This window comes from Poeciliopsis prolifica, unplaced genomic scaffold, assembly GCF_027474105.1.
Source record: "Poeciliopsis prolifica strain line A6 unplaced genomic scaffold, Auburn_PproV2 SCAFFOLD034, whole genome shotgun sequence".
NCBI classification, from domain to species: Eukaryota; Metazoa; Chordata; class Actinopteri; order Cyprinodontiformes; family Poeciliidae; genus Poeciliopsis; species Poeciliopsis prolifica.
The window spans coordinates 2213633-2226562 of NW_026562409.1; the positions used below are offsets into that span (position 1 = coordinate 2213633).

Here is a 12930-nt window from a genome sequence, read left to right on the forward strand (position 1 = left end):
CCAATAAAGTATATGGACTTTCTGACTGATCACTTTCTTTCATGGCCCAAAAAGAGCCGGACCTTCGGCAGCAAAATCATCTTCATGCATGACAATGCACCATCTCATGCTGCAAGGAATACCACTGTGTCACTGGCTGCTATGGGCATAAAGGGGAGAAACTCATGCTGTGTCACCATCCTCCTCTGATCTCAACGCTATTGAGAACCTTTGGAGTTTCCTCAAGCAGAAGATGTGAGGGTGGGATGCAGTTCATATCAAGCAGCAGCTCTGGGAAGGTTTTCTGACATCCTGCAAAGAAATTCAAATTCAAAGAAAAAAATACTGGTCTCATGGGGAGCTTTGCTCAGTAAAATGTGATTTATACTGTAATAGTTCATGACTTGAAAATCATAATGACCACCATTTAAGAAAATCTGAGAAAATCACTTGCATAATAAATTGGAAGACAGTGAACTGAAATCACCATTATCCAATGTGACTTTCCTTATTCTAAATAACCAACAATTTTTCAAACTTCCAGGTGAAACTTTGCTGAAGAATAAAAAAAAAGCTGGAAAAAGCAATAAATCAGCAAACAAATCTGTACATCAACCAACCCAGGCTCTTTAAGATTTTCCTCTCCACAATCACTCAACTAAACATCTAGTTTTTATTCTGCAGTCTAAAGAAACCAAAATTAGTCATCCCCCCAGTAGAGTTTAAGTGATAATTATTCAACCAAGACATTTCTTTTTGACTGGAAGTAACAGTCACATTTCAAAAGTTGATAAAACAATCAGTAAACAATAATAACCTGGTGGCCCTTCAGGCTCATAATACACTGAGAGAAACTGTGAATAACAATAAAGAAAAAATTTTGAGATGTCAGGAATCCATTATGAGTATAATTAATCCTTTGTATTCCTTTTCAGAAATGTCTATAAAAGCGTGAGGACTGATTGAAAAGCTGAAGTACAGCTGTTTTCCGGCACCATTGCTCCATGAAGGCTGAAAGTGTCCGGCCCTCGGCCTCCCTGCGCCAGGTGACTTCAGTGTGTGTCTGAATAAATGACCCAGTCAAGGTGAGCTCCGTGTGTCAAACCAAGAGCATCAAAGACAAACCACGGAACCTTGCCAGAGGGCCCGCTTTCCTTTCACCTGGAGAACCGCAACTTGTACTCTCCGAGGCTTGATGCATTTGAGCCCATCCTGATCTTTGTAATGACTGGTCAAAAAAAAAAAAAAAGAGGTTCAGACAGCCTCCTGTCTACTGGCATGAAAGACAAGACTTTCAAAGAGCCTTCTCCTTCCTCTTCGGGTTTAAAAGATGAACACATTCCCATCAAGGTCACATTTCCGCAAGAGCGATTCAAGGCAAAAATCACCAGAATGTAAACAGCGCTGACTGATAGAGTGGAGGACAATGATGGGGCCCATGACAACGATACCACTCAGCAACAGAGTCGATGACAGTTGCGGCAGAGGTGTATCTGGGCCCAGGGAAAAGGGAACGAGACAAAGAGGAAGGGTTAGGAGAGGTTGGGCTGGATGGAAGGGGGTACTGATTGGTTTGCCGTCTCATGGGGTGCGTGTTTGCCTGCAGGGAAAGGTCACGGGAGGGAATAGGAGTAACGAGGTGTGAAGGGAAGGCACTGTCCTCGGTTCCCAGGCCCTTGGAGACGGCCACAGCAAGGTGCTAATGCAGATGCTCCGCAGCTTCCCAGGTTCTGTTTATTACACCTTTCGAGGGGAGCCAGCCTAGAGTCTCACCATCAGTCAATACAGCTGAGAACATGCTAATCAGAAGCACAAGCTGGCAGCAGAGCCAACTCCCAGGGCCGCAGACGGATAAAAAGGAGACGTAGAGAAGCTCAGCTGCTGATTTTATCCTAAACGCTGAGAAAAAAACGCCACACTAACATGAGCTGCCGAACGGCAGCATTTCTGAAGACATATGAGTTTGTTTCTGTCAGTTTAATAACAACATTCTATTTATTTACTGACTAGTTTGACTCCTAACTGGTATGAATTTAAAGGTGCGGTATTATGTATTTTTCAAGCACATAGTGTCATTTTACAGCACAATCCAGTATCTATTTGACCTTTAGTTCTAATAAAATATGTCAATATCAAATACGACTGAAAATAAATTTGCCTTGAAGCTGGGTCTGTCACTTTAAGAAGCTCCTACTCATTACATTGTTGTAATGATGTGCTCCTACTCAGCACATCATTACAACGATGACTCTCAATTTTGCCGCTTATGCAGACTTAGTAAAGTTTGTACAACGAACATCCTGTCAACAAGGCCTGTGTTTCAAATCTTAAATTGCCACTGTTTATTAAATTATTCCTGTTAATTTGTTCACATTATTTATTCATATTGTCTATTTTTCTGATTTCTGTCTACTTGTCTTGTCTATCATGTTGTGTTCTCCTGCTTTTCCTGGTCAGGTTAAATGAAAGGTTTAGTTCATATGATGAACTCAGTAGTTCCATTAGGGGCTTGCTTATTGCTGCTGCTGCCACGCTGCCGTAACATGACATAAAGCTAAAAAAATAAAATAGAAAATAAAATAGGAAATATGCACAACTCTATGTCTTCCCCTCTAGTCCAAACCGCCCACTTCCTGTCAGTTGGCTACCAATTCTTCCTCGAGTGCTGATATTAATTAAGCTACAACTAATTAAAAAAAAATCTTCCTCTGATTCTAGTTTATGCTTCCTTAAAAATACCTAAATAAAACATCCAGGTGCCAGTAACGAATGATTTTTTGTTTTTCCACTCAACAATCCAGACAGAATTTGGCAACTTTTGTTGGCCCAAAAATTCAGCTTCACAGCTTCAAAATAGCAGCGAACAAAGAAGTGGGTGGAATCCAGGTGGCTACATCCAATTTTTATATGCAGTGAAGTTTCCCCAGCTGTCTGAGCACACTAACAACTGCAGCTGGATCAATGCACACCAGTCCACTAATGACCACAGGAGCTTCGGCCAAGGTTGACTTGTTGCTAGTTAACTCCTTTCAGACACACAAACGCCGGGAACCACATCACACATCCGAACAAAACAAAGACGCTGAGGCTGGTAGCAACGTAGCCAACAATCCCAGCGCAAATGACTGAAACAATTCATTTAGTAACTTGAACCAAACATCAAAAAAATCATGAAACGCGCCGTAAGTCACTGTGATCAAAACCTGCAGTATGTAAGAGCGATTTAAAGGCAGGAGAACATTCAAAAACATTCAGTCCAAAGAGCAGTGGCTGAGGAGCCACCTCTGCAGGTGAAAACAAATCCCTGCTGGGTTGATGTGTGAATAGGTTTATTTGACTCCGCACTAGGGCCTTCTTAGAAAAACAAACGAGGAGTACATTTCTTCCAAAAAGCCCAAGAAATTTTGAGATTAGTCTCAGAAATTTGCTAGAAAAGAAACTTAGAAATGGCTTAGTTTCAAAAGTTAAAAATTTTCAACTTTTGAAAATTTCTGAGATTAATCAAAACATTTCTGAGTTTCTTGCAAATGTTTTGACTCAGAAATATTCATGTTTTTTTGCTGAATTGCTGAATTTATTATCCAAATTTTATATAAACAGTAGAAAATGACTACACTTCTTCAATTTTTTACAATTTTATACTGTAAAATAACGTGAGAGGTTAGATTAGCTAAAACTAAATGGACTGTTTAGAAAACCCGAATCTGCATCCGCAGTAGCTAACTAAGCTAGTGCAGTAGCTAACTATGCTAGTGCGGGTTATTTGCGGCCATTTCTTCAAGTCACCATCAACAGCTACAGGTAGCAGTAAAACAATATTACCACATCTAAGCTGTGATACCTGGAGTTTCCACATATTACATAGCTAAAACCTCTGTGGAGGTTAGCGAGTTGCTAACATGTCAACAAATGGTGGTTCCGGTTTTCGGCGGAAGTCTCATCCATAAATCACGCAAAGCCTCATGGGGCTAGAAATAAGGTGGACAATAGCAGCAGAAATTCAAAGGAGAATCATCATTTAAAATAAATAAATAAATTAACCAACATATTTATCCAGAGCAGTATTAGCATTATGCTAACCAAATAAACGCAAGCATCAAATAAATAACAGCAACGTTCATAACTGACTATGAGCAAAAGATAAATTACATCAGCTGATAAATAAATAAAGGAAGAAAAAGAGCAGCTAAATCGGCTAAAGCTAATAAAAACGCTGAGAAATAAAAGTTGTAGCTTACTTGTCAGTCAAGGTGGGGATTCGGTCTAAGCCAGCTTTCCATCGTCGCCATGATCAACTTTACCGCCATGGAGTCCCGAAACTTTACGAGGTGAAATTTTGAGCCCCACAGACATTGAATTAATCGATGCTGATTGGCCAAATGTTTATCATTGTCCCCTAGCAACAGCACACTATTGGCCATTTAGCTTCACTTCCAGCGGCACAGATGGTAACTGACAGGAGTCTGTCACGGCTCTGTTGCCAGATTGGCTGCGAAAACCCCCCAGCTTTGTTAAATTTGGGCAGCTTCTCACATCATTTGGCAGGTTTGAAGAAAGTCCTCATAGGAAAGTACTTTCAAAATAGTCGTCATTGTGACAGAATAGCACAAAACTTAATAAAATACATATTTATTGCACTTTTGTCTCTTGTGTTCGGGCTGGAAACAGTCAGATCTGGCAACCCTGGAATTCCCTGTTGAATGAAAATGTTGGCGGAAATGTTATGTAAATAATTCAGATTACTTTAGCCACACATTATTCAGGAAAACTGGTTGATACAATTTTAAGAAATGTTTGAAAGTGTTTATAGGCCATTTTAAGATATTTTGTCCTCTCCATATTAGGAAGAGAGAAAACATGGACGCCTCAGATTAATTTGCAGGACATGATTCAGTGATAAAAACTTTTGATTGTCCACAAAATTTTGGTATCGTAAAATAGCATCTAAAAAATACAGCGAAAGATTCTTCAAAATGATTTAGTTGGTAGAAAGTTGCCAATTTCTCCCTCGACCGCTTTCATACATAAAAAGAAATTAAGGGAACCTAACAGGAGAGAAAACAACTAAAAGTCACAATCCGACTTTAAAAAATGTATTACCAGGGATTTTATTGTCTCGCTTGCCTCTCAGGGCTTCTGTGCAATAAACTGCATGCAGGCTGTTATGTATCATTATGTTTTAATGTCATTTATGCCTGCAACGAGACCATTCCCACCAATCTCCAGTTTTATTTTGCTGAAATCATAAAAATAACCTGAACTCAACATGAAATGTTAAAACCCCGTTTTTTTGTTTTCAGAAACTGCCGACTCTCCAACCTGAGAGTGGACCACATGGGAAATCCACTCTCATTATGTATAAAATACTATTAATTAACTTTATTGAATGTGTCACAGCATGGTTCCCACCACATGGTTCCCTCAGGGTCTCTTGTCCAAGACCCAACCTTGTCCCGTTCGGATCCAGTGAGCCAGCATCCTTCACGTCCGAGGTGACTCCCCCCTCCTTCTTGTCATTGCTTAGAAAGCTGCCAGTAATTTATAATGTTGTGACAGTCAAATAAACAGGGCGGCTGCTCGCTGGAGTGAAAAGTCCTGTATTAAAGGGAATCAAAACAGCTCCAAATGGTGCCTTGAATGGAAATAATCTCGCCGTAAGATCTGCTCTGGGCTAGCTAATTTAAATTTGTTCAGGGTGACAGCTTACTGGAAGAGGGACATAATGAAGTCCATTATCATCAGTGGTGCAAATTCTAAAGAACGATAACTCTCATTATCAGCGCTTTTCTGTATACGAAGGAAATATGTTCATCCATTATGAAATGTGCTGAGAATGACAACATGGAGCAAACATGAGACGCCAGCTAGACACTGGACACGTCTTTATTATTACTACAATAATAAAGACTTGCTTTATTTATGGATTAAGTTATGGGGATTTTTTTATGGCCCACAGGAAGAAAATGCTATGGATTTAAACTGTAATAGTTTGATCAGTCTGATATTTCTGCATTTCTGCATGCAGAAAGCTTGTGCTTATATTTACAGCGCCTTTCTCTGTGGGTAATCTAACATCTGCTCCAACAGGCCAGACCTTGAACGGTGGATTATCTCGTAAAAACAGGCTTCTATTAAATAGGCGCCGGAATTAACAATGAGTCATTTTGAACAGAATTAGGTGATAAATAGGGAAATAAAGCGGGTCTCCAGATCTGTAACCCACGATAACCACAGCACGAATAAACTTAGGAGGTTTGAAAAATATATTCACTTCAGAGAGTGCAAAAATATGTTTGTTGCCAGAATAATCATCAAAAGTAGGTTTGGTGCCAACAGAAATGTTGCTGCTGAATGAGGTGAAGTGGAAGAGACGGGGAGCCAGGTGTGTGGGGATTCACACACACATACTAATAAGCCAGTTAAAGTCAAGTGCACACATTTTGAGAGAAATAGTCACACAAATCAATCCTCTATCTATTAAAAAACATTGATTTTAGACATTGTTTGTACTGCTTGAAGCAATAGAAGATAACAGGTATGTATTTTGACATGTAATTTCTCCAAATTGTGACCTTTTTCAAGCACAATGGGAAGAAATCTGGAAGGCTGTTATTATTGTTTGTTTCTATGTTTGGAGCACAAATTTGTAAAGAATAAAATTTCCAAATGGAGAAGGAGATTTAAAAGACTTGGTCCACTCAACCGTATAGAGAGTATTCAGTTACACTCCATCCAACTTAAATTCTGAAACGGTGCTGCCGAGGTTTTCCTCTCTACTGTTGCTATGTGCTGCATACAGGTGCATGATACAATCTCCAAAACACGCAAACATAAAAAAACTTTTAAAACTTGTTCGATTCTCCTAGTGATCTGGAGCACTTCCGTTTGACGGAGTGAATTTGCAGTTGTTGGCCACCATGGGTGAGTCATTTAAAAACGGTCACGCTTCTTTGTCCACCAGTAGGAGCATCCAGCTGTTGATCATGTGATGCAAAAATGTATTTATGATTGCAGAATTTTTTGTTTGCATTTGTTTTTTGTTGCTTGCTGTGTGGTTGGAGATGTGATTTTATGTGAACATGTATATTCATGTGCGATTTTAAGAGTGTTTCTTATTAAATGGAAACACAACAATACTTCCAGGATCTTCCATAGAGTTTTTATTTTGATCTTAGCAGAATATTGACGTTTTGCACACATTTGTAATGGAAACCCATCAATCTGTACCTCCATGCTAACAGTTTTATGTCTAAATGTCTAAAAGGAATGTCTAAAAGTCCCTTGTATTATGAGCCAAACAAAAATCAGTCAAGGCATCTCCTCCTTGCTCTGTACTTTTACTCTTTTTGTGATAAAAAAGGTTTTTTCAATCAGTAATATCAGAAAAGCTTTCAACAGGCTGGTTTGATGACCTCGAATCAGTTCTGAGGAAACTGCAAGGAGCTTCCATTGTCTTCGTTGTGAACATCAGATGCAGGAAGTGACTTTAAGGCCAAGAAAAACACACATCAAAGAAGCCTGTCCTCTAAAAGCTCTCAGCGCATTCAGTCCCTGTTCCATCCAGGAGGGATCTTCATATCCTCTTTGCACCCAGTCCTTCAGGTAAATATTAGCACAAGGAGCCCCAGCTACTTGATGTACCCGAATCAAATTTACAAAACACTGTTTGACTCATGCTATTAAATCTGAAGATGAAAGAATCACCAAGGGCAAACAGCTCCCAAGGCTATATACCAAATACCCAGGCTCACATAACACCGAGCCGCAATTAAGAATTTAAATGGACTCTGCATAAAATGGGCCTCTGCTGTGAAAATGACCGACTTTGAAAATGTCATAATTAGCCGAGCCGACATTGTGCAATGTGTAAAGTCCAGCTACAGTTTATCCACTGATCTACTGCGCTGATAAGTTCATCTTTGTGATGACATTGTGAAACCTGGAAATATGACACCAAATGTACCCAAGAAAGGAGATAATTAGGCGAGCAGCTGTAAAACGAGTGTTCCTGGAGGGGCTCATCCGCTTCCCCTCAACTCTATTTACCTTCAGCATATAATTCCAGCTCTATTACAGGGAAGGAGAAGGACAAACACAACACAGAAATGTGAGGGATAAAAAGAAAGGCGGGAGAAGGAGGGGGCAGCTGGGAGAGAGAGGCCAAGAAAAGGATGATAAGAAATCAGAGATAAATTCTCCAGGGTGCAGACGTATTCCAGAGAGGAGTGACCAATCGAGATAGAGGCAAAGACGGGGTAAAATAGTGATAAGAGTGATGACAGAGTGTAAAATGACTCAGTCAGCCCTGGCAGTGGCATTGGCTCTGACCTCCCATTCCTCATCCCGGTACCATGTGGGTCGGGACCAGAGGTCGACCTGCAATGTTTCCTTCATCACTTTGACGAATGGTGTCAAAATTTTTACCAGTCAGTTTTTAAAATGACAATAATTACGTTCAACTGCTTTCCAATTGCATTCTGTATGATTAATATTCAACAAGTGGAATAAATTCATTCTTTTTAAGCAGCAAGCCGAAAAAATTCAACTCTTTCTCTGAAGGGATGAAGTTTTGAAATCAGGTAACATTTTATCAATTGAAAGGATCAGAAGTTGCCTAGACTCTGAATATTGCAGGATCTGGTAAGCACTTCCCTGACGTTTATTCTGAAATTAAAGTCAGATTATGATTCTAATCCCAGAATTCTGACTTTTGATTTCAACAAATTAAAGAAATCTGAGAAAAACCTCAGAATTCAGTTTAAAGTCAGAAATCTTACCAAGTATTTTTGTTTAGTTTCTAGTGCAAATGTCTTAGTTTTTTCTTATTTTAAGGGCATTAACTAGTTACTTTTCAGCAAGTTATGGGAACTTGTTTTATTTCAATAATTACTGAATAATGATAAAAATGACTAATTCCAAGGGCAGATGTTTTTCACTTCTTGCTATAAGTGGAAAAACAGCATCTAACTTATAAAAAAAGAACAATTTTCCATTTCATCATTGAAATAATCTGCCAATGGAACAAGTAGTTTTTAAAAATGATTGCCTTTAAACAAGCTCCCATATCTTGTTAAATTGTCACTTAGAAGTTATTTTTGTCTTATTTCAAGTGTACAAAGCCATTTGCACTAAAAATGAGACAAAACCATAGAAATATCTGGTGTGTTTTCAGTGCTGGATGATAAATTTCTCACTAACTTTACTAAGTAACTGAGCTTGATGGCGTTACTCTAGATGCTTTTTTCAAAACCTGAAAGCATTTCTAGGTAGGTTGTAAAAAGTTTTAAAGTTTCACATCATCCAAATTCAAACATTTTTGTAGACAATAGGACCGTTTTCACAGAGACCTTGTCTGAAGAAAAACTCTTTTGTTGCGATCACACGTGAAGGATCCGGATTGTCATAAAGTGACGGACGCGCTGCTGAAGGAGACATTTCAGCATCAACTGCTACCTACAATCTTATTTTTTGCAATATTTTCATATTTATATCTGAAACACAAACTACTTAGTTGAAGATGATGAAAATGCTGCTAATATTAACAGAACATGGAAAGAAACTGGATGAAAACCTCTGCAAAACATGATTAAACCATTACTTTGGAAAGCTAAAAATTGTGCTAATTTTAGCACACTGTTCATGAAAGTCGTGTGTAAGGTGGGGCTCGAAATGAAAACGTGGCATAATATTGCATTTTTATTTTTCTGTGTACCTTTCTGGGGTTAGATTGCAGAGAAGAGAGTTTTTATTGCAAGTTTGAGACACATCCGTCACTGCGTCTGGAAAATCAGATCTTCAGCCGTATCATCTGAAATTAAACTGTAGCAGGAGCCTCGCTCCGCAGCTCCAAGTCAAATCAGATAACAACAGTGGAAAAAGAAAAAGTTGATCACAACATGTCATCTCATCACGGCGTAAACCGTCTGGACACTAATCTTTTCTTATAAACACACGGCGAAACAAGCAATATACAGGGATGCATGGGCTGGAGAACAACAGACAGTGGGCGGGATGTCAGCAGCCGTATTTCGCAGCATCCACAGGGTGACATGTTGAAGCCATTTAAATGGATCTCTGAGACAAACTGCAAATGAGGAGATGCCTTCCTGCTATCTCCAGCTCCAGTTGAAACAATGAAGATAAGTGAAACTGTAAAACAAGATATTGCTTGTCCCAGAGGTTAGTAAACACTTTCTATGCTGTTGTTTTTAAATGTTAAGGAATAAATTGCCCCGATTGTCTTTCAGCGTTAAATTGAGGATGTGAATAACAAGATTTTGAATTTTGTTGAAACATTAATGCACAAACAACAACAGACAGCCACAGTCTTGAAAGGAAAATTAGGTGGAGGGAAGAACTGAGTGATATAGAAAAGGTGCACAAACAGCAGATAAAGCAGATTATGAAGCAAAGTTTTTTCAAGAGTTGGGGGAGATTTAAAGGTGCGGCCTGCAATCCGGTTCAGATGTGGTTCTCCAGACACATGAGAGACCTGGAAGAGGGAGCTACCATCTCCTCCTTTAAGATGAAACAAAGGTTTGTGTTTGAAATAAAGCTTCCAGAGTCTGGAGGAGAAATAGAGGACAGAATCCACGCTGTGCTGCTATGATGCAGGAATTTGTGCCAAATGAAGTCAGTCTAAGCACAGAGGAAAGACAACTTTGCATAAAAAATCTACAGAATGTGCCAATTTTTTTGATTTACTTCATCATTAAAATAACTGATTAATAAACTAATCATTAGTTGCAACTCTACTTGGAATAAATCTATAAATTAAGCTGTTATTAAAGTTGTTGAATACATTTTAATTTACTGAGTTATACCTGTTTTGATCAAGTAAGGTGACTTAACGTAACCAACACTGCAGCGACACAAAATCTTACCAAAATAGATTTAGTCAAATATCTTGAAATAAACAAAACTAACAAAAAAGCAAGTTTTCATAAATATATAGGAGCTTATTTAAAGAGAATAATTTCTAAATATTGATTTAAAAAGCAGATTATTTCTCTTATAACATGAGAAAAATGTGTTTTTCAGTTAAATAATTTGCCAATATTTACAGTCGGTGAGGTTTTGTGTTTTTGGAATGCATCATGGAGCTTCAGCCTTTCTATCAGGCTGAAGCAGAAGAAACAGTCCAACCCGACGTGCTGCAGTGGGGGCAGATTTTGTTTTCTGAGCAGTTGACACTTGCAAAATGCACACATATTGACAGTGATTAGAATCCACAAGGGCCGATGAATATTCAGGAGCACCTGTCTGCAGCTCAATGCACACTTACTGCATCGAGTTGCATTCAGATGAAGAACCGCCACATTCTGTAAAACGAGGAACAAGATAATTCAGCAAAAGTCTGTGCTGATGCATAATTTTGTATATGTTTGTTTTAAGTCTTGCCTTACCTACAATACACAATGTGCTTTGGAGTAATGGCTTCTTCCTACCCGAGCGGCCCTTCAGGACATGTCAGTACAGGATTTGTACTGACATTCTTTGACATTCTAAGAATGTGGTTTTTGAAACAAGTAAACTTCCTAAAAGAAGAAAACTAAAAAAGAAAAAAGATCTTTGCATTGTGATCATGTGTTCATAGACTGGGTCATAAATTATCATCAGAATACACCATGAAGAAAAATATATTTTGTCTCAACAGTTCTAAACTGATGTTTAGCTAGATCAAATGGAGTTTGATTACAGGAGACAAAACAGTGAATGCACTCTTCGTATTGAAAACTCTTCTAAATGATGCAAAACTAAATATTAATCCTAGCTGATTAAAACTGTAAAACTTCTGTGTAATTTCATCCCAGACTCTTTTCATTCATACATGTGTAGAAAGGTGTTTAGATGACATAACTGGTGTGATAATGTGAAAACACTAAACTAAAGGATGTAAGAGAGGAATCCTCACACACAGAGCTCCTCCACCGTCTGCAGTTGGCCAGTTTAATAATCCCATCCAGTTAGAGACGGCACAGTTTGTCCAAATGTGCTGCACCTCCAGGGGACCTCGCAGTCCTCCAGCAGCAGCTCTGGTGCCAACAGCAATATCAACCTTCTGTGTGATGAATTCATTCACAGCACAAATATTACACAAGCAGAAATTTAGTTATTTCAGACAAAGGTGAATGTTGAAATGGGAGTTTTTTCCTTGCTATAGTCTGTATTAAAGCTCACCAACACATGCGGCGGGTTGCTTAAATGAGCCAGCTTTGTTCATTTTTCACTGCGTACTTGTTGCCCACACAACTGACAAATCAATGAGGTAAATATTTCATTTTCTTTGGCTGCGGTTTTGCTGACTTTTCCTGCTGAGAGCTGCTGGTAATGAAACAAGAGCTGCACTGTGTGTGGTTATAAAACCGGGCCGGGACTCCTGGAGGTTCAACCTACAACAGCTGTTTCCACATTTCAACAGCAGACTGAGGATTCCTCTGCAACGAACCTGTTCACATGCAATATTAAGCAGGATGGGGGTCAACGAGGGATGAGGTGTCAAACATTTGACTAGTACTCTACATTCTCCTGACATGGAGGTCATGACACGGTGAGGATGGAGGATGATGCTCCACACTTCGCTTCTGCACGGTTGGTATTGATGCCACATTAATATGTAACACAGACACTCGCAGGAAACAACCAGTAGTAGAGAAACTAGAGGATGAGAGTGGAGATACACTTTGGAGATGACACGCAACTGACAATTATTTTAGTAATTGAGTATTCCGTCGGTTATTCTGTTTATTAATTGAATAAAAAGTGTTTTTTTGCACGTCTTTATGCTTCAATTTGGGTCTCAAGTGCTTCTAAAAATGCTTAAAAAAAGACAGACATTTTTTGGAAATATTTTTATGTTTCTTTGTGTCTCAAAAACCTCCCAACTGTTAAGTTGCAAACCGTTACTTGGCAACCCCAGCAGAGTTCCGCTACGTTACCTAGCAACCCAAG

The 12930-nt window shown here is 39.0% G+C and overlaps 1 protein-coding gene across 14 annotated transcripts in view; it reads right to left on the reverse strand.

Moving 5' to 3' along the window:
* Positions 1 to 4391, reverse strand: part of rbfox3a (RNA binding fox-1 homolog 3a) — a 514332-nt gene extending 509941 nt beyond the window's left edge. For 10 of the 14 annotated variants that reach the window (XM_055052114.1, XM_055052111.1, XM_055052113.1 and 7 more), the window contains exon 1: positions 4218 to 4389. The gene's annotated coding sequence lies outside the window, so the exon portion shown is untranslated. Of the gene's footprint in view, positions 1 to 4217 lie in introns of all 14 variants that reach the window. The other 4 variants (XM_055052121.1, XM_055052124.1, XM_055052118.1 and 1 more) reach the window with 4 other exon arrangements.
* Between the last annotated feature and the right edge of the window lie 8539 nt (positions 4392 to 12930).